The sequence below is a fragment of the Halichoeres trimaculatus genome, unplaced genomic scaffold, assembly GCF_033239565.1.
Source record: "Halichoeres trimaculatus isolate MK-OKI-2021-1 unplaced genomic scaffold, fHalTri1.1 fHalTri1_scaffold_4, whole genome shotgun sequence".
Taxonomy (NCBI): Eukaryota; Metazoa; Chordata; class Actinopteri; order Labriformes; family Labridae; genus Halichoeres; species Halichoeres trimaculatus.
In genome coordinates, this window is record NW_027437182.1 from 22,043,951 (window position 1) to 22,064,812 (window position 20,862).

The 20,862-nt window shown below is 41.9% G+C and overlaps 1 protein-coding gene across 2 annotated transcripts in view; it reads left to right on the forward strand.

Moving 5' to 3' along the window:
- The first annotated feature begins 834 nt into the window (after positions 1–834).
- The window catches only part of ralgps2 (Ral GEF with PH domain and SH3 binding motif 2), a 91,167-nt gene continuing 71,139 nt past the window's right edge, over positions 835–20,862 (forward strand). For both annotated transcript variants that reach the window (XM_074667990.1, XM_074667991.1), the window contains exon 1: positions 835–1,170. The gene's annotated coding sequence lies outside the window, so the exon portion shown is untranslated. The remainder of the gene's footprint in view (positions 1,171–20,862) is intronic.

Below are 20,862 nucleotides of genomic sequence, written 5' to 3' on the forward strand. Positions count from 1 at the left end.
TTAAGGGGAGAGTTGGGGTTCTTTACTGTGAATATAAGGTTCTACTTCACCAATTAACTCCTTAGACACATTTAAACCCCAGGTTTAGTTACGGGTATGTCACCACTTGCATAACACTGACAGAAAATAAACTGACAAACATAGAGATGTTGGACCTGCTAAGATTACATGTCATGCTTTGTTGTGTTGGGAATTCATATCTTCTGACCCCCCAGTGATGACTCCTTCTTTAGCACAGTATGAAAACAATTTCTTAAGCTCAAATGCCTTATTTAACTATTGTGTGTCTACCTTTTTGCAAAGGGGTGGCCAGGGGTAGCTTAGACCACAATATTTCACATAGTAATTCAAGAGACAGGAATGACGGGCAGGAATCAGTCAATAAAAACAATTAACCTCCACTTTAAAGAATACAAGTAGCATAAATGGTACATCACTGTTAATCAGATGTTACCAAAACATTACAAATAGATCTTTGACAGTCTGCAGGAGTTTGTTTGCACTATTTAAAATCCTCAAATTGGATGAACATCTTTTTAATGATTCTAAAAAAGGTGCTGCTTTCCTTTGTCATATTTTACAAGAAAAAGTTAAAATGTGGATTTTCTTGGCTAGATTTTGATTGTTTAGTAAACTCTCCCATTACACATCTCCAAGTTTTGAGGTCCAAAACATTTAGCCGTGTACAAACTTTTTGCTGTTGGGAACCTGTCTTCCTCTCTTGTGACGTTTAACTTGTCCGCTAGAGGGAGGACGCGTCATAAACATGGACTTTGCGCCTTTTTTTTCAGACCGCGCAGCAGCATTATTGTTTTCATACCGGGCTCTGGTACCTGACATTAACCCGGCACTGTGCGAGTAACACGGGGAGACACGGATTAATCCTGAAATAAAGTGCACGTGTTCATAAAACTCAGGCTTACGTTGGCCGCTGTGAAGAGGAGAAGTAGGAGGACGATGAAGGGCGGACTGAAGCTCCGCCCGTTAGCCGAGCGTCCCGTCGGTCCTCATTCAAAACACAACACAGCTGAGAGGAGCACCGCCTGTCTGCTAGCCCAAAACTGTTAGCTTGTAAACAATTGTGTGTGTGTTTGTTTCTGTGCGTGTGCTGTGGCCTCTAATGTTCCCACACACAGAACACCAGAGGAAGAAAGAAGACAAAGCACTGAGGTGAGTTTCACACCAACATCCTTCCAACTTCATACTCACACATACACACTCTCATACACACGCACAATCCCTCCCTGCTAACGGCTAACGGCTAGCCAACAGTCGTTAAGCTGGGGTGTGCTTGGTTTCAAACTCGGGATGCTCCGTTATCAATCACATCTGTATCAAACTGTGTGGGTGGGTGGGGTGTAGTATCGGTCCCAATGTTTCTGGTCCTGGTTTAAGACAGAGTGGTTTTGGAGGATGCAGAGGTTTGCTTTAGCCTTTACTCTAGTTTCCCCCGCCCACGTGAAGCACCGACAGCAGCTCTCCGATATAAAGCTGATAATAATAAATCACGCGCTCCTTCACTGAGCTAAGCTAGCTAACGGAGCAAACGAGGAACAGCAGTTGGAGCCCGTTTGCTAAGTGCGTGTGGTCCTTGCACACTGATAGATATTCTGGTCGGTTCTGGGACGTTCTGTTGACTAGGTCCCTGATGGCCCTCTCACAGCTGTCTGCAGACTCTGCTCTGGGCAGCTAACCAGAGGCGTGCACAGACTTTGGTAACTGGGGTGGCCCAACTGAGGCAGCTACTGTGTTCACATGGAGCATCCCCACCAAAGGCGTGCATAAATCGCAAAAACTGGTAATCCTCGAACATAAACTGGGGCTTTTGTTTGCTTTCACCCTAGAAAGAGCCGGGCCGTTTATATTTTGAGGCAACCGTCATTTCCAATCCACTGTCCCTGTGAGACAGTTGTTTGTTGTTGTGACAGACTTGTTTCTAGCTCCATGCTAACCCTTTTCCTCCTTCCTCTACCTAGTCATGCTCTTCTCTTTCAGCCCACAGCGGCTCGCTCTTCTGCTTTTTCCAGCGGCTGCTTTGTCTTGTGTCAGTATCAAAGCACCATGCAGCCCTGTCTTCTGAATTTGATCAGCTCTCTCAAAAACTATTTTTTTTAACTAACTGCAATGTTTATTAATTTTACTCCAGGAACATGTGTGCTTTGAAACTTGCATATTAAAAATGATATTTCATATTCACTGCCTCCTGCTATTAATTTTACAGTAAGTAGAAGTATTTCAGTAGTTATTGCTACAAGCCACACTTGACAGACTCTAGACTGTATAGCAGAAAGATGACAATACAGTACACCCATAGAGGGGGAAATCATTTGATAATTGTTAGGGATGTCCCGATATTACATTTTCACTTTGGATACGATACCGATACTGCAGCATTTAGTATTGACCGATACCGATATTCATCCGATACGATATCAGCATTAAACATGCATACTTTTATTACTTATTCTGTAGTATGTCTGTCATGTCAGAAAAGGCTTGATTAAGTGATATTATTCAAACAAAGAACAGTAGTCAGCAACAGTAGGTATGAGGAAAAACTGACCCATTTATTATTAACCAATGGGTAACAGAAACTGCTTATATCGGAGATTTTAGATGCATTCCGATACGATACCGATACTTGTTTTTTTGCTGATATCAGACCGATATCCGTTATCAATATCGGACTGGGACACCTCTAATAATTGTAAATGTTAAAGGTCTTTACTACTTGTAGTTCCTGGAACTTTTACTCCTGCAACCCCCCAGTTGGCCTGGTTGCATGGATGCTTCTTGAGTGATGGTTTTGAGTAGCTTATTGCACTGCATATACATTTCTTGAATCATACTTGAAAGGAGACAAGCATGACAAAGCCTTGATTGGGGCTTTGTGAATCTCCAATTTCTGATGTAAAATAGAATATGACATATGAAAAAAACTAAACCGGGACATACCTGAGAACTACATACGTGAGCCAAATAATAAGCTGAAAGTCTCCAGTTTAAGGGCTCTTCATTAAAGGGGCCATATCATGCTTGTTTCTCCTTTTCACTATGCCAGACTAGGATGCCTGTAAAGCATTTCTGCCCTCAGTACAAGTCATTTAGTTCCTTCACACATGTCCCCTTTAAACTGTAACACCAGGAGCTGACAGAAACACTTTTGCTCTATCGGGCTCTCATTAAACTTAGTTGTCTTACTATGTTTAATCTCAAGCACAGCTAAATGAGTCCCGTGTGATTGCACACTACCTGCCCAGCACCCTCAGCTTTACCAGAAGGTGTTCACAGGTGACACTGTGGTATCACAGGATGGAGGGAACCAAGTGACAGCCGCTTGCACAGTCAGTGTGGAGAGCACTCGCAGATTTTGATTTAGAAAATGAATTCACCCAATTTTTAGGTGTTTCATTCTGCTAATCGTCTACCCAGTAAAAACAGACTGGCAACCTATGTTTGGTAAAGACTGCTGTTTCTCACTCGTATTCTTTCTGAGCAGCAGCAGAGCTGTGACGTTTCTTGTTGCTGTGTCTGTAAAACACAAACACACTCACACACGGAGGCTCAGGTTATCACAGCTGTCAGTGATGATTAACAGTCCATTGTGGATTGTTCATATTAATAATGTTCTGGTGAATGCTCTGATGTTGTTTGTTCAGTATGTGTGTGTGTGTGTGTGTGTGTGTGTGTGTGTGTGTGTGTGTGTGTGTGTGTGTGTGTGTGTGTGTGTGTGTGTGTGTGTGTGTAAGAGTGGAGAACACACACAGGAATCACATGATCACATGTTTATCGCTGAGGAAAGGATGACTTCATGTTCAAAACCTTCACTGAGAGCTTGGTCTATCAGTTTTGCCTATATTTCACGTTTAAGTGTAACACACATACTTGAAAAGACTTTTAATCTGTGCAGACCTGGCATGTATGAGTGTGTGGGCTGGTGTGTGTGTGTGAGTTGCATTGACCTTTATGAGTGTGTCACTTTGTAACATGTGACAGTCTCTACATCACAGGCTGTAGAGTTTAAACCCTCTGAGCGTCCACATTGCTTATCTTATCTGTCAGTGTGTCAGTGTGTGAGCTGAAGAGTGTGTGTGTGTGTGTGCGTGCGGTCGCCCAGGTTTGTGTGTGTGTGTGCTTTGAACACACCACTCACTTGAGTGGTCAGCTCTGCAAGTTGTAAGGCATTGCCAGATTGAAGCTGAAGCTCATCGCCAGACCTCATTTTCTTTTAAGATATGTGTGTAGTGTTTGTGTGTGTGTGTGTGTGTGTGTGTGTGTGTGTGTGTGTGTGTGTATTTTATGTCCTCTGAGGAATGTTCCATATCTCCATACTCTGTTTCTGTGTAACACTTCACATCTGACCCTGAGGTCTCTGGTTCAAACACATGCCTGTGTGCTGATTTGTGTGTGTCTGAGTGTGTTTGTGCTGAGCTATACGTGTCTGTGTGTGTCCATGCAGATCTATGAGTAGGTGTTTGTCTCTGTGTTGAATGTTGATGCAATAAACAGGATCAGTCTGTATTCAGTCTGATGGTGCTGATTGGAACATCTCTGTGCTTGTTTGTGTGTGTGTTTGTTGAGATGAACCTTTGATTGTCAGGTGGTTTCAGACCAGTGAGAGTTGCTCCTGCAGATGGTCTGTGTGTTAGTGTGTGTACATGTCTACCAGGTAATCTGAACTCTGGGGGTTAAGAATTTAATCCAATACAAACTGGTTGATTCAGTATTGCGCTGATCCTCAGATTTACAGCATCCATCTGTACATCTGCTCACACACTGCCCTCATTGATCAGCGTGTGTATCCTTGAATTAAAGAGGAGTATTGTGTTACTCTTTATACTGTCCTTTTGATACCCCTGTATTACTTACAACATTTGCAGCTTAAAAAAATCCCAATTTCTCGGACTGGTGTTTTAGTAAACCTGTATTTCAGCCTTGTTTATCTGCTGTTTCTTTAAGACTCCCTGCTCTGAAACCCCCCTTCCCTCTGGTTTGCCAGCCCTCTGAAGGCCTAGGTGCAAAAACACAACCTTGATGATTGAGGTCTGCCTAGGCCTGTCATGATAACAAATTTTGCTAGACGATAATTTTCCAAAATATTATTGCCAATAAACGATATTATTGTCAATATTATTTTGATTTTTTTTTTCCATTTTTTCATTGATGTAATTATGATAAATGGGATAATAAAGTGAGTACACCATATCAAAAGCAAGAAACTTTAATTTCTTTAGAGTATTTGACTGTAATTAAAAGGCCAGGATCTTTTAAATAAAATAAATTAAACAAAAAATATAATAAATTTAACAAACAAAGAAGAGAAAAAAATACAATGAAAATGAAATGGACTCTATTTTAGAAAAAAATACATGTCAATGAAAATAAAAATACTAATCAAAAACAATAAAACATAGACCCTGTCTCTAAAGAAAAAATAAAACTCCAAAAAAACAAAACAATAAAAACTATAGTCTAAATAAAAGGGAGTTTATACAGTTCCTGAATTGCGTGTAACATGTACTTTTTCCCAGTCAATCCGTACTGTCTGTCAAACATTTTTAACATTTCTGGCTTTCAACCGTATTGAAGAGCTGCATTTCTTTGGCAATGTAGCTGTCTTTGAGCGCCCACCATTTGGCGCTTTTATTTCTATTTACTTTGCAGACCAAAAGCCTCAGTAAGAGCGGATTGTCAAAGAACAAGGCTCCGCTGAACCTCCCCTTCTTCTTCTTCGTCGCCACTATTTTCAAACAAATGCGACATATCAGCTCGTTGGTGTTCATGAGCACACACTTTGTTCATTCTGATAAAAAACAAAATATTCCCACACTGGGACTGTGGCAGGCGGCTTAAGAACCGTATCTTTCGTGCCATCACTCATATTAGCGTGTGTTTCCTCCTTACCCCTCAGGAGGCTCGCTTCAGCTCTCTCCGTGTGTACGCGCGAGCAGCCCAGTCGCAAAAGATGCCAAAGGTCACATTTTTGACAGATGCTCACTCCGCTATAAATCCGCTAAATCCGCTATAGAACCTATGCACCCTGATGTTAGGAAAGACAGACGTAGTGAGCCATCTTCTCATTCAGCCTCTTTGGTCGAAAGAGAGGAGGAAAACAAACATGCATGCACGTGTCAGTTTATCGAGGCGGGCAAACTTACCGAGGATGTTTTTATTTATCGTTCGGTTAATTGATTTATTAATTATGGTGACAGGCCTACATAAGGGTTTGAAAATCTGCACGTATTTAGTATGAGCATCCAGAATTGTAACTAAATAGCCATATTTATAATATGGAAAGGCAGTGTACCCTTCTTTAACTGTGGCCTTCATGGTACTATGGCACTGATTTTCCTGAACGAGTTCAAGAAAATTCTGGTTTTTGAAACTTATTCTCAAGATTTTCTAGCTCCTGTACTCCAGTGGTCTTTGTGTGTTTGTGTGTTTGTTGGGCATAGAAGCAGTGTGGAGGTGTCAAATTGAGTGCCATCTTCTTCATTTGGAAACTTCATGGACTGAAAGTTTCTTGCTTTGTTGCTGCAAATAAACTGCAGCAAACAGGTAACAGCAATTTGCTTCAGGCCCAATCTGTAGATTTTGATGTGTCTGGTGTGGGATCAGAGGGAAATAATCATTCAGAGGAGAAATCCTCTCTGCTGCAGATTTAATACACCTGTTATCAGCGTGGCTCCTGGCACAAATCTTCCTCCAGTGGATCAGAACCCCGCCCTCCTGTGACTCCTCCCACCTCCACCCGCTTTCAGCTGATCCCTCAGACTACCTGCTCCATCTGTTCAGGGCTTGTAGATACAGATTATTAGAGTGTGTGTGTGTGTGTGTGTGTGTGTGTGTGTGTGTGTGAGAGAGAGAGAGCTCTAACTCTGCTGTCAGAGTCAGATTGTGTGTTTAGAGAGAGGGTGAAACAGTGGGGAGGCTCTGCGTCATCAGGGTGTGTGTGTGTGTGTGTGTGCATGCTCTGTTTAACATCATGTTCATGTTTATGTGAGTGTGATTCATACTCTGCAGCATCACAGTGAGCATCCTGGTTGTCCTGAGAGTGTACTCCACTCTTTGATGCTCGCTGTTGCGATGGTAACTATGATGTGTGTGTGTCTGTTACATCCATTCAGCCCAGATGGATCTGCAGAGTCACATGTTTTCTCAGAGTGTGTGTCAGCCTGCCTCTGCATCATGCTGTAACACTGTGTGTCTGTATGTGTCTGCTAATTATCATTAATGGGATTATTGATGAATCTGAACTGATGATTTCATGTTTGACCGACTCCTCTTGATAGTGATGTGTGTATTTCCATGTGTGATGGAGTTATCATTAGATAGTGTGTGTGTGTGTGTGTGTGTGTGTGTTTGTGTTGTGCTGCAGGCAGCTGGGTGAAGAGAGTGTTGTAGATGTGCTCCTGACAAGCAAACTGATCAGCTGACTGTGTGTGTGTGTGAGTGTGTGAGAGTGTGTGTCTCACTGTGTGTATTGAGTAATGCGCAGCTTTTGAAACAGTGAATAATTTTTAGAGGAAGTGTGCGTGTGCGTGCGTGCGTGTGTTATACAGAAACTCTTATTCTGGTTGTGTGTGTGTTATTGATTGCGTGCTTCCTACTATGTTGTAATCTCAGCTCACACACTTGCACACACACACACGCACACACACACACACACACACACACACACACACACACACACACACACACACACACACACACACACACACACACACACACACACACACACTAATGCAGTGTTAACACACACTCGTGACTGATGGCTGACTCTTTCTCAGAAGGCCTCAAGTGAGATGGGAGGGGCTTTCTACACACACACACACACACACACACACACACACACACACACACACACACACACACACACACACACACACACACACACACACACACACTCAGACGCACTCAGCGCTGAATTACTTGACAGTGTTGGTTTTGTTTGTCAGGGCAGAGAAAAATCTCTGATTGGAAATAAGATTTGACCTGGTGTTCTGTAAAGATGTGAGGTGTCTTTACTGATAACAAATCAAGTCATGTTCAACATGTCATATATTTGAACCCCACTCCTGCTCAGGTGTGATGGTGAGCTGTACCTGTCATCAACTGCTCTGAGTCATTTCTGATCTGATGAACTCTGCTGACCTTTTCACTGAAAACTGTTCATTTCTGTTACGTCTGACCTCAGGCCATCCCGGTGCTTAAAGAGTATGTTTTTGTTTCTTGTGTGTGTTAGTCCCTCTTTGAGTGTAGCTGGTGGTAAGTATTGCTCCCATTGTTCATGCAGCCCCTTTGACAGGACATTAGTCGGGATCGGCCTCGTCACCTCAGTGAACCTGATGAAGAACATGTGACTGAGATCCTTTGCACTCTGTGAACTTATTCTCTCCCACCAGACTCACACCAGATCTGTGCCTGTAGCAAAAATTAAGTAATTGCAACACACATCTAGACCAGTACAGGGCTGTTACACAACCACGGAGGCCATTCGGCAAAAATGACACACATATAAAACTAAACTAGGATTAGGGCTGGGTGATTATGGCAGAAATCAAAATCAGGATTAACTGAAACTTCTACCTCAATTTTAGTCAATGCACATCTATCCCATCCTCAACTCACAGATGAACTATTATTCAGCATGGATTGGAACTGAATTAGGTTCTTTTATAGGTACCAACCAGATAACATCTTCAGTACCTAGTACCGAGGTGTTAAATCAAACAATACCATGTTTTGTTACCTAAACACATCCTTGTGACTGAGTTGGGGTTGAAGAGAAGGCAGTTTCCCATAAGCACAGCATTGCAAGTTAAATAATTATGTAAAATTGAAAACTTTGACATTTAATATTAAAGTAATTTATATTTATTACCTAATAAACACACACAAAAGGACCAAAAATAAGTACTGTTTGGTACCGATACCGATTGCCAGGCACCAGGCGTCGGTTCCATATTGTTTCAAATGTGAAAGGTACCCATTCCTACTATTAAAGTGATACTCCGGGATGGAACAAGTTGGGTCCTATCACAAGGTTTAGGGCAGAAATTACCCCTACAGCAGTGTTTTTGTGCAGCAGAAGCCCAGAGCGCTCACACCAAACACCCCCTCCCTGCTCCTCTGCCGGTTTCCTTTGCACTCAGATGGGGCAAATTTTGACTTGACCAAAAACACAAATAAACGGACTCCCACCGAAAAAGTCTGATATTGGTCTGCATTCACGCTTTATTTAGGGAATTTTCAGCGCGTTACTTTCACACAAAAACACCGCTAAATAAGGCTCCAGTTCTCATCGTGTCGTGAAACGGCGCTACCTCCACTGCAGAGCCACAGCTGACTACGAGACGCTCGCCGCTTAGTGTATCGTCCATGCGCGGCGTGCCAGATATAAACAAACGCAGGTAGTCTGCCAGGACGAAGAGACATGATGAGAACTAGAGCCTTATTTAGCGGTGTTTTTGTGTGAAAGTAACGTGCTGAAAATTCTCTAAATAAAGTGTGAATGCAGACCGATATCAGATTTTTTCTGTGGGAGTCCGTTTATTTGTGTTTTTGGTCAAGTAAAATATGGCCCCGTCTGAGTGCAGAGGAAACCGGCAGAGGAGAAGGGAGGGGGTGTTTGGTGTGAGCACCCTGGGCTTCTGGACCCAACTTGTTCCATCCCGGAACTTTGAGGGTTATTTATTGATGAATGGAATGGACAATACACATCAGCTAGAATGAAAATGTTTTGTGGGAAAAAAAAAAAAAAATTTTTGAAAAAGGAAAAGATTAATGAATTGTATTTCTTGCAAACAAAATAAATATTGTTAATACTGCGGTGTTGATGTCAAAAACATCTTTCACCTTATGACCTTACTTCTTTTTGGTTGACATTATCCTTGTTGTAGCCAAAGTGTGTCCAAACAACTGACAGGGAATTCCTTTTCAGTACAAGCTGCCTGTGTTGTGCTGTTGGTTAAGTGAGTTTTCCTTCATCACACTTCTGTTCCCAGACAAGCCAAGTCCTGCCAAATCCAAACCCCAATTAGATAGCAAAAGCATATAAACGTGTGTCAGTAGAGCTATGCTAAGTCCGATCTCAGTCTGACTGAGCTGTTTACATGCATCCTAATTGTCTGAACTCATAGTCTGATTTCTTAGCTGAATGTTAAGGTACTGTATGTAGCAGACTAGACTGGGACAGTGTCACATGGCTACTTCTTCTTCACTTTACTACAGCCTTCGAGCTTTTGCGATTTGTAGTATCTTCTAAGGGGAACCCAGTCCCAACTAGGATGCATCCCTGGACTTTTTCCGTGTTTCAACAGCTTTTGTAAACTGGGTTCTCACTGACACGTTCAGCTGGAGGTCTCCACTTCACAAGGTCACTCTTCAAATGGTCACAGCGGGAGCTGACAGGGACACATCTACACTGTCAGATTCAAAGCAGACGATTGTTTAAGAGTTATTAAGCCAGGTAAATCACAGCTGTGTGTGGTGTTATCATTGAGCCAACATGATCTGTGCAGCAGCAGCGTCCTGTATGAACAGCGGCTGGTTCAGTTTGTGAGGTGGTGAAGGGCTGCTCTATTGTGATATCAGAGAGACTATTCTTGTACAGTGGATTAATAATAAAAGGAGAGAAATCAACCAGTCTGTGTTTTGTAGGAAACTCATAAGAGCAGCTACTGGATACGTGTCAGGTCTTATGTTTGTGATTACAGATCCTACAAGCTGGATATTGCACATGAGCTCCTTGTATTCCCAACAGATATATGATGCATACAACCAGCCCCACTAATAATCTCAAATCAGCAGCACAGAGGAGCTAAATCTCAGCATGTTTATGGGCACATGTGAGTAACTCTCTGAGTTACCTCAACTCAACTGAGCTGCTGTTCTTCAGCTCTCTGTCTGACTCCTGGATCTTTTATCTAGTTCAGATAAATGTAAGATAGTGGTAATGTTACTTCAACACTATTTATGTCTGTAAGTGTTTTAAAGTGTTGGCAGGGCCTCAGATAACCTCTGATACCAGTGTGGTGTGAGCACAGGTGAGTCATACAGGTAGAACATGAGACTCATAAAGGCAGACAGAGGAGATAAAAGCTCAGTGTTGAGTCAGACACAGAGCTGTGAAGAAACAGGTTTTTTTGTTCTACTGCTTAAGGATGGCAGGTTGGTGTGTGTCAGGTTGGTGTGTGTCAGGTTGGTGTGTGTCAGGTTGGTGTGTGTCAGGTTGGTGTGTGTCAGGTTGGTGTGTGTCACGTTGGTGTGTGTCAGGTTGTAGGTGCCCTGAGGTAAAAGGTCAGAGGTCATAAGTGAGTTCAGGGACAGCTCTGCAGAATGTGGGCTCTTAGGGTCCAGCTGACACTTCAGGCGTCTCCGTGTTGGCATGAAGAATTTCTCTTTGCATACCTGAAATTCTCTTACACAGGGGACTTCAGGTCATATGACCAGAGAGAGGCAGGGTCAGACACTTGTTCAAAACTTAGGGCATGATGGGATTTTCTTTTTCTTTTTCAGACTCAGCTGTATCTTAGTGACACTCAGTTTATTTAGTCCTGAGTCTTTTGGGTTTAACAGCTCTGAAGTTTGGTGAAACAACATCATGATGTAGGGTAGTAAAAAGTTCAAACTCTGTCAGGTCTGTCCTCAAGATGAGAAGAAAACAACTTTTGCAATCATTGATTATTGAATGGAAGTGGAGCCATCGTTTCTGATGCATTCCAGGAAGTCAGGAAATCAAAATGCTGATCATCTTTAGTGACGCAGCATCAAACAGAGTTGTGTCTCAGTGTAAATTAGGGATGCACAATATTGAATTTTCGCCGATATCCGATATGCCGATATATCGAAACCCCTTTTGGCCGATACCGATACCGATAATCACAAGTTTGTTTGTTTTTTTCACTGTAAAGAAAGCTAAGTCTATCCTGTACTGGAATTTATATATTACTCTTATTGTGACGGTCTTATTTGTTTAAGAAACAAACATAAAACAAGACAAAAAAACATTTGATTTTATCATAAATAAGAAATGTATTATTTTTTCAAACTCAAGACATTCAGTATTGAAATACAGAAAAATAATTTCTTTAGATCACATAAACTTTAAATGCAAAATGCATTTTTAAATGTACAATGCATTTTTAAACATAACCAAGTTGCATTTGATTATTTTAGAGCTACTGTAACAACCTGGTGACAGACACAGAGCTCTGCAGTGCAAATAAATGAAGTGCTACATTTTATTTAAGGAGCTTATTTTTCAGATGGAAAATAATAATCCTAACTAAATAGCACCTTATCGGCTGAGCCTATCTGCAGAAATTTTCATATCTGCCGATACCGATAAACGTGTTTTTAAGCTTTTATCAGCTGATACCCATATTGTGCTGATAATATCCTGCATCCCTAGTGTACATGTTTGATCTTGAACAGATTGTAAGCTGCTCCTCATGTACATATGCAACTAGGATGTTATTACACTGGATTGTGTACCTCCTGCTCTGGCTCCCCATACTGATTGTTTTCCCTGTTGATTCGTGATTGGTCAGTACTACTCAGACAGCAAACAGAAACCAGCACATGTCCTTTATCAAAACCAAGACCCCACATATTGCGTTATACTGTTGAATCTGAGTGGTTAAAGAACAACTCTTTGTTGTCTCGTTGATATAAAAATAAAGGACTGAACATTTGGAGCAGTTCCAGAGCTGCTGTATGAAATTTCTTCATTTCAACCAGGTGTGTTGAATCAGAAAGCTGCAGGCCTGCATGGACTTTTGTTCTGTTTTGTGGTTCAGATAGACACCCCCCTCCCCAACATAAACAGAGTGAAGCCACCACACCCTCCTCTTCCTCTCACTATGTCCTCATTTAGAGTCATTTTTCAGTCTGATCTCTAAAGTTGTCTTTGATTTAAAGCCAGAGCAGGTTTGTGTCATGGAAAGCCTTGAAGCTGTACATCTCACACACACACACACACACACACACACACACACACACACACACACACACACACACACACACACACACACACACACACACACACACACACACACACACACACACACACACACACACACACACACACACACAGGCCTGTTGTTTCAGAGACGTCCCTCCATGGGCCTCAGTTTTTTGTTGAACTGTCTGAACTGTTTGTATTCGGTGTGAATCTCCCTCCTCCTCTGATAAATGAACGTATGACTCACCTCTTCCCTTTTTCCTGTCACCTGTTTTCAGGTGTTCACAGGCTGAGTCCCAACATGCAGACACAGGCATGCACACACACGTCTGCAGTCACACACTTTACATCACCAACTGTCACACTGCTGTTAAATAAGTTAATAACACTGTGTGAATGTCACCACACTTCTTTACATATGACTGCAACAAACATGTGTTTTTAAACGTTTTGAATCTGCTTCTCTGGAACAAAAGGCCCTTTTTGAGTCTTAAATATCACCTAAAATGTGAAAAATGTTGTGGTTTTAAATGTTGACTACCTCAGTTGTCCCAATGTCTTAATTTACTGTTTGGGAGGAGGGAAATCACAGGAAAGATTCAATTTTGATTGGCTGCAATCAGGGAAAATTGGACCCTTTTTAAAATAGACTGAAATGCTTCAATAAATTTTATGATTTAAAATGTTGGAAACTAACTCTTAGAAAATTGTCACAAATCTGCCTGACATTAAGAATTGAGGTTGCAAGTCACTGACCAAACTGATCACACATTTATCTTTTTCACTAATCACTTAACACAAGCAATTATTATACAATATAAAAAACACAACAAAGATTGTGTCAGCATATAAACAATTCTTTCCTGCACTTTTAATTTAAAAGAGAAAAAGGAACACTGAAATTATTCTGACCTCTAGTTGTCAGTAAGTGTAACACAACATACTGAATAAAATGAACAAAGGGAATGGCTCTGCTAGCCACAATTATTCTACTTTGTGGATTTCTATAGCTCTGTCACTTTTTTGCCATGAAAAACCCTGTTTTCACCAAGCGTTTCAGTTCAGTTCATCTCGGCATGCATTTTACGGCGTTTCCACTGGCTAATCCCTGGACAGACCCCCAAATAACGAGACAAGCCGTCCCCAAACTAAACCGATCCAGTCTTGGAGGGTGGAGCTGCAACACTGCAGACCGTTGATTGGTTAAAAGAATCATCACTTACCTCGCGACAGTGGCTGAATTTCTCCCTGGTGGCACTCTGTCTTCTCTGAAACAAAGCCTGATTGCAGTTTTTATCAAAGAGCCACATGCCGATCACAAAGAGGACAAAATGCTGGATGTCTTTCATCATTGCTCTTTGTTTACTGTGTCGCGTTTTCCTTTTTGTGGATTTATTAGCGGGGTACACTGTGTCGCGCTGCTATGGCGTCACAGTGTTATATTACTGATGGGGCTGTCAGCATCCAGCTTACGCGCTGCCATAGGGGTAATGGTTGGCTGTGGAAACGCCAACAGAACCAAGCTTGTACCAACCAGTACTAAACCGTACTAATCTAAACTTGTCTGCTTGGTGGAAACGGGGCTAAAAACTTGCATATTGACTTTTGCTGGTTCTGAGGAAGAATAAGTTCAAGTTACGATATTCCCTTCAGGTCTGTATGAAACTTTTAGTAGCAGCCTTTGTGATTTGAAAATTACTTTCTATTACATTGTGATGTTGGTTTCAGTTCGATTAATTGTTCAGTCCTGATTGAAACAATCTGTGCGTTTACATGCAGCTTAAGAAACTGGTCTATGAGCTCAGTCAGCATGAAATCGGACAATTAAAATGCATGGAAACAGCTTATAGCGAGTTGGTACTCTGTGATACAGATGGAATTTGGTCAGTATCTATAAAAGAACCTAATTCAGTGCCCATCTCTCCGCCTGTTGATGACTGAGAGTGAGTTCTAATTAATAAAGCTTCACCTTCCACTTCTAGCTCTAACTGCTAGGCTCCAACTCGGAACCCATAGTCCTGTTGTATTGTATTGATACTGAGATATGGCTTTGACATCAGATATGAAATTTTGTCTCTAGTAGTCAAATTAATGTCTAACATTTACATCCGCTCCATCTCCTGAGAGTTACATTCAGGGCAGTTTTTGATTTAGCTGAAAAATTGCATTGCAAGTTCACAGTCATACCGGAAAGCTTGTAAAATAGAGGCGATGACTTTGACATTGGTGTTTCATGGAGTTTGTAAATGATCTAAATGATGTGGTAGAGCTGACCCTGTCTGCAGAGATTGATAGCCCAGCTTCCTCTCTGGTTTTGTGCTCTCTGTCTGGACAATAGCAGACTGGGATGTCCTGTAGGCACCAAACCTACTATTGACCTGTAGCTCATAAAATCACACTTCAAAAACCTGAACTGTTCCTTTAATTTGTCAGAGACATACAGCACAGACTTGTAATCATCACTGCAGCACGCAGAGTGTGTGTTCGACGGTAAAGCTGGAGAGTTGTGTGAGTATGCACATGACACGATCCCTGAATGTTTCTGTGACTTCCTGTTGTCTCAGAGTCTGATGGAGGGAGGGGTGGAGGGGGGGGTCTTGGAATTATCTAGAAGAGAATGGAAGGAGAGTCTGTGTTTCCTATTTATAGTCAATATGTGAATGTTCATCCTGTCTGTACTCGTCCTTGTGTGTGTGTGTGTGTGTGTGTGTGGCTCCGGGACATGCTGTTAGAGGGGGGGGTCGGAAAAGGGTGTGAGGGGCTCCTTCAGGGGGAGAAAGCGGTGGAGGCAGGGGGGGAGGGGTAGAGGAGATACAGCTGTTTCTCAGCTGTTCTTCTTCCTTCACTCCCCCCCTCCTCCTGGCACAGTGAGTCCACAGTGTGTCTGTTGTTTGGTCTGAATCGATGTTTCACAGCTGCTGTCACATGAAGAAGAGCAGCATCAGATCTGTTTACAGCAGTTTTTATGTCTCTGACATGATGTTACACAGCTTCACTCGAATAACTCTGTCTGCCTCTGCTGCTCCGTGACCCTGACCTGTGTCTGAGTGGGTATCTGAGTGTGTGTGTGGGTTGGTGGGTTGGTTGGTGTCATGTTTTAGTCCTTAAGTGACCTTTGACCTGATGAACTCTCAGAGCTGTGTGGATGTTTGTGAGTGTAGTCGTTCAGAGCACGGTTTGGAGTTGTAGAGTTGTTTCTTTCTGCCTCCTTTGCTCCACACAAGATGACAGACTAACTCATCCCCTGTACACACAAAGCTCCAGACCTCTTTCACCCATGAACTCTCAACATTACTCCCAAAAAATCAGGTCCTTAAAACACTTGGTTTATAGGCACTTTGCCTTTTGCCTTTTGCAAGGGCACCTCACAGCAGGAGGTTTTCTGGTGCTCACATCTCCATTTGGGTTGGGTGAGGGAGGGCCAGCTAGGTTCAGCATGCAGAAGGACAAATTTTCCCAAATTTAAACCCAGAAACTGGAATGGTGTTAGGGGTCGGAAATGAATCAAGAATATCATTAAACCAAGTAAAACACATTTTTCTGTATAGGAAACCCAAGTAAATAACTTTAATTTGTCAGTCAAAAATAATACTCTAGTACTCTATTTTTTTATCTAGGGGTGCACCAATCACAATTTTCAGGCCGATCACTTATTACAGATCTTTAAAAAGCCTGACCTGCTGATACCAATTTGGGCCGATACCATTTTTTATTTTTATTTTGTATGACTGACATATACTTTCAATGTACCAATCTTATTTTATTGAAAATCATCATACAATACCTGTGAAACAATGAAATCTTTATGTTTTTGCTTTAACAACCAATAAAGTGTCCTGAGGTTTAGGTCTCAGAGCAAAAAGCAACAGTAGCTGGCTGTCAGACCTCCCCTGAGGTATACAAGATCAGTATTTTTATGTAAGGATAGGCCGATCACTGTCCACTGATCACTGATCACCGATCTCCCAAAATTAAGGAAATCGGCCCCGATCGATCGGCCAGCTGGTGCATGTTTACTTTTATCTGCTTTTGATAAAACACTATATTTGCAACAATAGTAATAGTGTATTATCAAATGTATATTTTTTCTTTTTCCAATTATCTTTTTATTTATGTTTTTTTCACATTTTTGCAAGAACAAAACCAAAATGAACAGAATTAAATATCAAAAAGGAGAATAAGACAGGACGAAATAGGACAGAAAAAAAATACAACAAGACAGTTAAAAAGTAAAATAATTTGAAGAGGAAGACAAAAAAAAAAAAGCAAGTAATACATTAAATTAATAAACCATGGTCACAGTGCTTTTTCCTCCTTTACACTCAGAGTCAGTGCATGAGCTGTCGAACAACATAGATGTCAGAGGTCCATAAGCGGTTTCCATATTTTTAGGAAAAGATCCCCCTTGTTTTTCGGGATATATGTGCGTTGTTCCAGACGTAGAGTTTTGTTCAAAGTTTGTTTGAACATGGTCAGTGAAGGGGGATTATGTTGGTTCCAGTTAAGCAAAATGCATTTCTTTGTTATATAGGGTATCATAGCAATATCAAATGTATATTTTTGATTGAAGAGCTGGCACATGCTGGTGAATTCACCATTACAGAAATATAAAAAAGTGTGTTGATAGTCAACTATATACAGTTCATTTAGGGCAGGAGTCACAAACACCTTATACCAGATGATGGTCTAATAAATTTGTTGAGCACTGTATATTCCTGTCAAAATATTCTCATCAGACAGACAGGTAATTCTTGACAATCTGAGAATGTTTGAGAAGGATGCAACTCACTGAAAGTTGTCATCAACAAGGTTGCCCTTCAGACTGAAACAGTCAGACCTTGCTGTCTGCTTAGGACAGCATTCCCAGGAGCACCCGTCTCCTTTTAAGTGTTGATTCAACAAACCCATTTGCAGTTTAATGCAGCACATTCAAAACCAGCTCAGGCTGACTACCCTCTATGCTAACAGGCTAACTGAGGTGTTGCTTATAATGATGCTGGCCTGACCTTCTATGGTGTCGTATTAGCCAAGTGGCTTGTTGTCGTCATACTGCCCTCTACTGGTTTGGTGGTGTATTGCAGTTGATTTTATTTTTGCTCCAGACCAGACTGGTATGATTTGCTTTACTCTCACTGGACTTCGGACCCCCATAAAAACACAGGAAGCAACAAGTCCCTAAAACTATTAACTGAAAGTTCTTGGAGGTACTTTTTTCAGGAACTCTTAATTCTAGGGCATTCTGATCGAAATGCACCTTTACCTGCTTCGTTAGACTTCTTTGAGGCTGTAGACCTTTTAGAGAACAGGTAGGGACAAATTGTTGAAATATTGAAGGTTACGCAGGATAAAGTCAGGATAGTTTGAGGAGTTTCTGCCTGTGTAAAGGGAGCTGTAGACAATCCCTCTCTTGCCCCTCTCCTACACTCCCTCCCAGCACTCCTCTCTTTGTGTTGTCAGTTGTAGTTGGAGGTTTTATCGGCCCCTGGGGGCCGGGCAGGGCTGTGTTAGAGGAAGTCATGCGTGCAGACAGTGTGTGTGAAAGCCTGTGTTCAGCTGTTATCTCAGTGCTGCTCAGTTTAACAGGTTCAAAGTGATCAGAGTTCTGGATCCAAACTAATCTTGCGAGTAAACACTCAAAGTTGGACAGAGACTCAGAGCCTTGTTCTGTGTGTGACAGCGCTCTGTGTGCAGACAGAGAACAGTTGTAGAGTTGAACACTCAGGACATCGGCTAACGGCATCCAGCCTGCAGTGGGTTAGTGTTACAGACACTTTCAGCTGCTGCAGAGATGTTTATGAGTGATTGATCAGAGGAAACATGAGGACAGAGTGACTCTGAGGATAAACTCTGTTTCAGATAACACGTGTCTGTTGTTCCTGCAGACTGAAGCTTTTACAGTAGAGCCAGCAGGACGAAGGGAACTCTCTAATCTCACTCTGACTTATAAAACTGCTAATTAAAACGTCTCAGTCCGAGACAACGCAGGTTTATTTTTAAGGCACATTTCACAGCTGCAGTCTGTTCTTCCACACTGTGTTCTTCACAGTAGAGCTCTTGATTTCATAGCAAAGGTTTTTCTCGAAAGCAGAGGCCACTTCTTTGTAGCAGGGGCTTTCCAGAAATATCTGACCTCAGAATTCAGCAAATAACCAGTCAGAATCCAGAAATGACACAGTGTTTAACAAAGCATATTTAGGGATACAGCTGTCACGAGAATAAAACAAACCTACACGACTACAAACATAACTCCAGTGCGAGAACACGTCTATGACATGCCTAAATCATATGTACAGCACTTGTCTATCAGACAAATAGTACAGTATGACAGTCCAGACTTGATGTCTTCCGTCTCAGTCTGTTGTACATAGACGGGAGGAATTGTTGTTTGTGTGTGTGTGTGTGTGTGTGTGTGTGTTTGTGTGTGTGTGTGTGTGTGTGTGTGTGTGTGTGTGTGTGTGTGTGTGTGTGTGTGTGTGTGTGTGTGTGTGTGTGTGTGTGTGTGTGTGTGTGTGTGTGTGCGCGCGCGCGTGCGTGTGCACTCTGGTGTAATAGTAGTTTGTCAGGTTTCAGCTCGTTGTGTCTCACTGTAAAGCCCCCAGGGTCCAACTGGTACCAGAATTAGACCTGCTTTGACACACACACACACACACACACACACGCACACACACACACACACGCACGCACACACGCACGCACACACACAAATTATAATGTTGACATACAGAGCTTTTGCAGTGTAGTCTGCTGAAGCCTGAGTCCTCTCAGATTCAGTTGCACAGACAGCTGGGTCCGTCTGGTCCCCATACTTAAGCTGCTTCACTTTTCTGAGTTTTGGAGCAACATTGACCACTTCATGGTACAGTGGTTCCTAACACTGGTTCCAGAAGAACTGATTTGGGGTAGCAAAATACCTTCCAAATAAAAAACTGTTCACAATTGCATAGTCATAAAAAAACATGAAGAGAACAGTGGTTAACTTTTACACAAAACTATGCAAATAGAAAATGTTTGATCTGGTTTTATATATCTTTGTAGAAGACCCAGGAGGTGACTGAATGGATAATGATGGAGTCAGTGGCAGCAAATTTTTTTTAGGGAACAGATCAACATCAGTGGACTAAGTGGCTGTTTACACGACAATAGTTTTGGGGTGAAACACAAAAGTATTATTGTGTTCTGGCCTTGCGTTTACATGGAAATGGTGTTTTAGTCGACCTAAAACGCAAACTTTTGAAAATGGCCTCCTGGTGGAATTTTTCTGAAATGCTGCCAACACCAATGCTGTGTCATGCTTAGGGATGGGTACTGAATCAGGTACTTTTATAGGTACCGACCAAATTCTGTCAAAAGTACCGGGTATCGATTCATGTAAAACCATAAGGTACCATGTTTAGGTACCTAAATGCATCCTTGTGACTGTGAGGGAGTGGAAGAGTAGGTGATTTTCAATGCTGGACATGAACACAGCATTGCAAGGTTATATATTGAAGAATAAATTTGTTAAATTGAATTTTTTTTTATATTTCATTATTAAACAAATTGATATTTTTTACCACATAAACACAAAAAAGTACCGAAACTTGGTACTGTTGAGTACCAGTACCGATTGCCAGGTACCGGGCATCGGTACCGTATCGTTTCAGATATGAAAGGTACACATCCCTAGTCATGCTGCGTTCCATTTTCTACTTGGAAGTTGGAATTACCGAGTTCCGATTGGGAAAGCCCGCCTGGAACGCCCCCTGAGTTTGGAATTTCCGACTTGTAAGCACCCACACTACCCCGAGTTCCCAGTAGGAAATTCCAAGTTCAGGTGTTAACAGTAACTGAGCTCCTGCTAGATTCTTTTTATTCTAAAATTTCTGACTAGTGTTTGTCGCAATAAATCAGCCGTA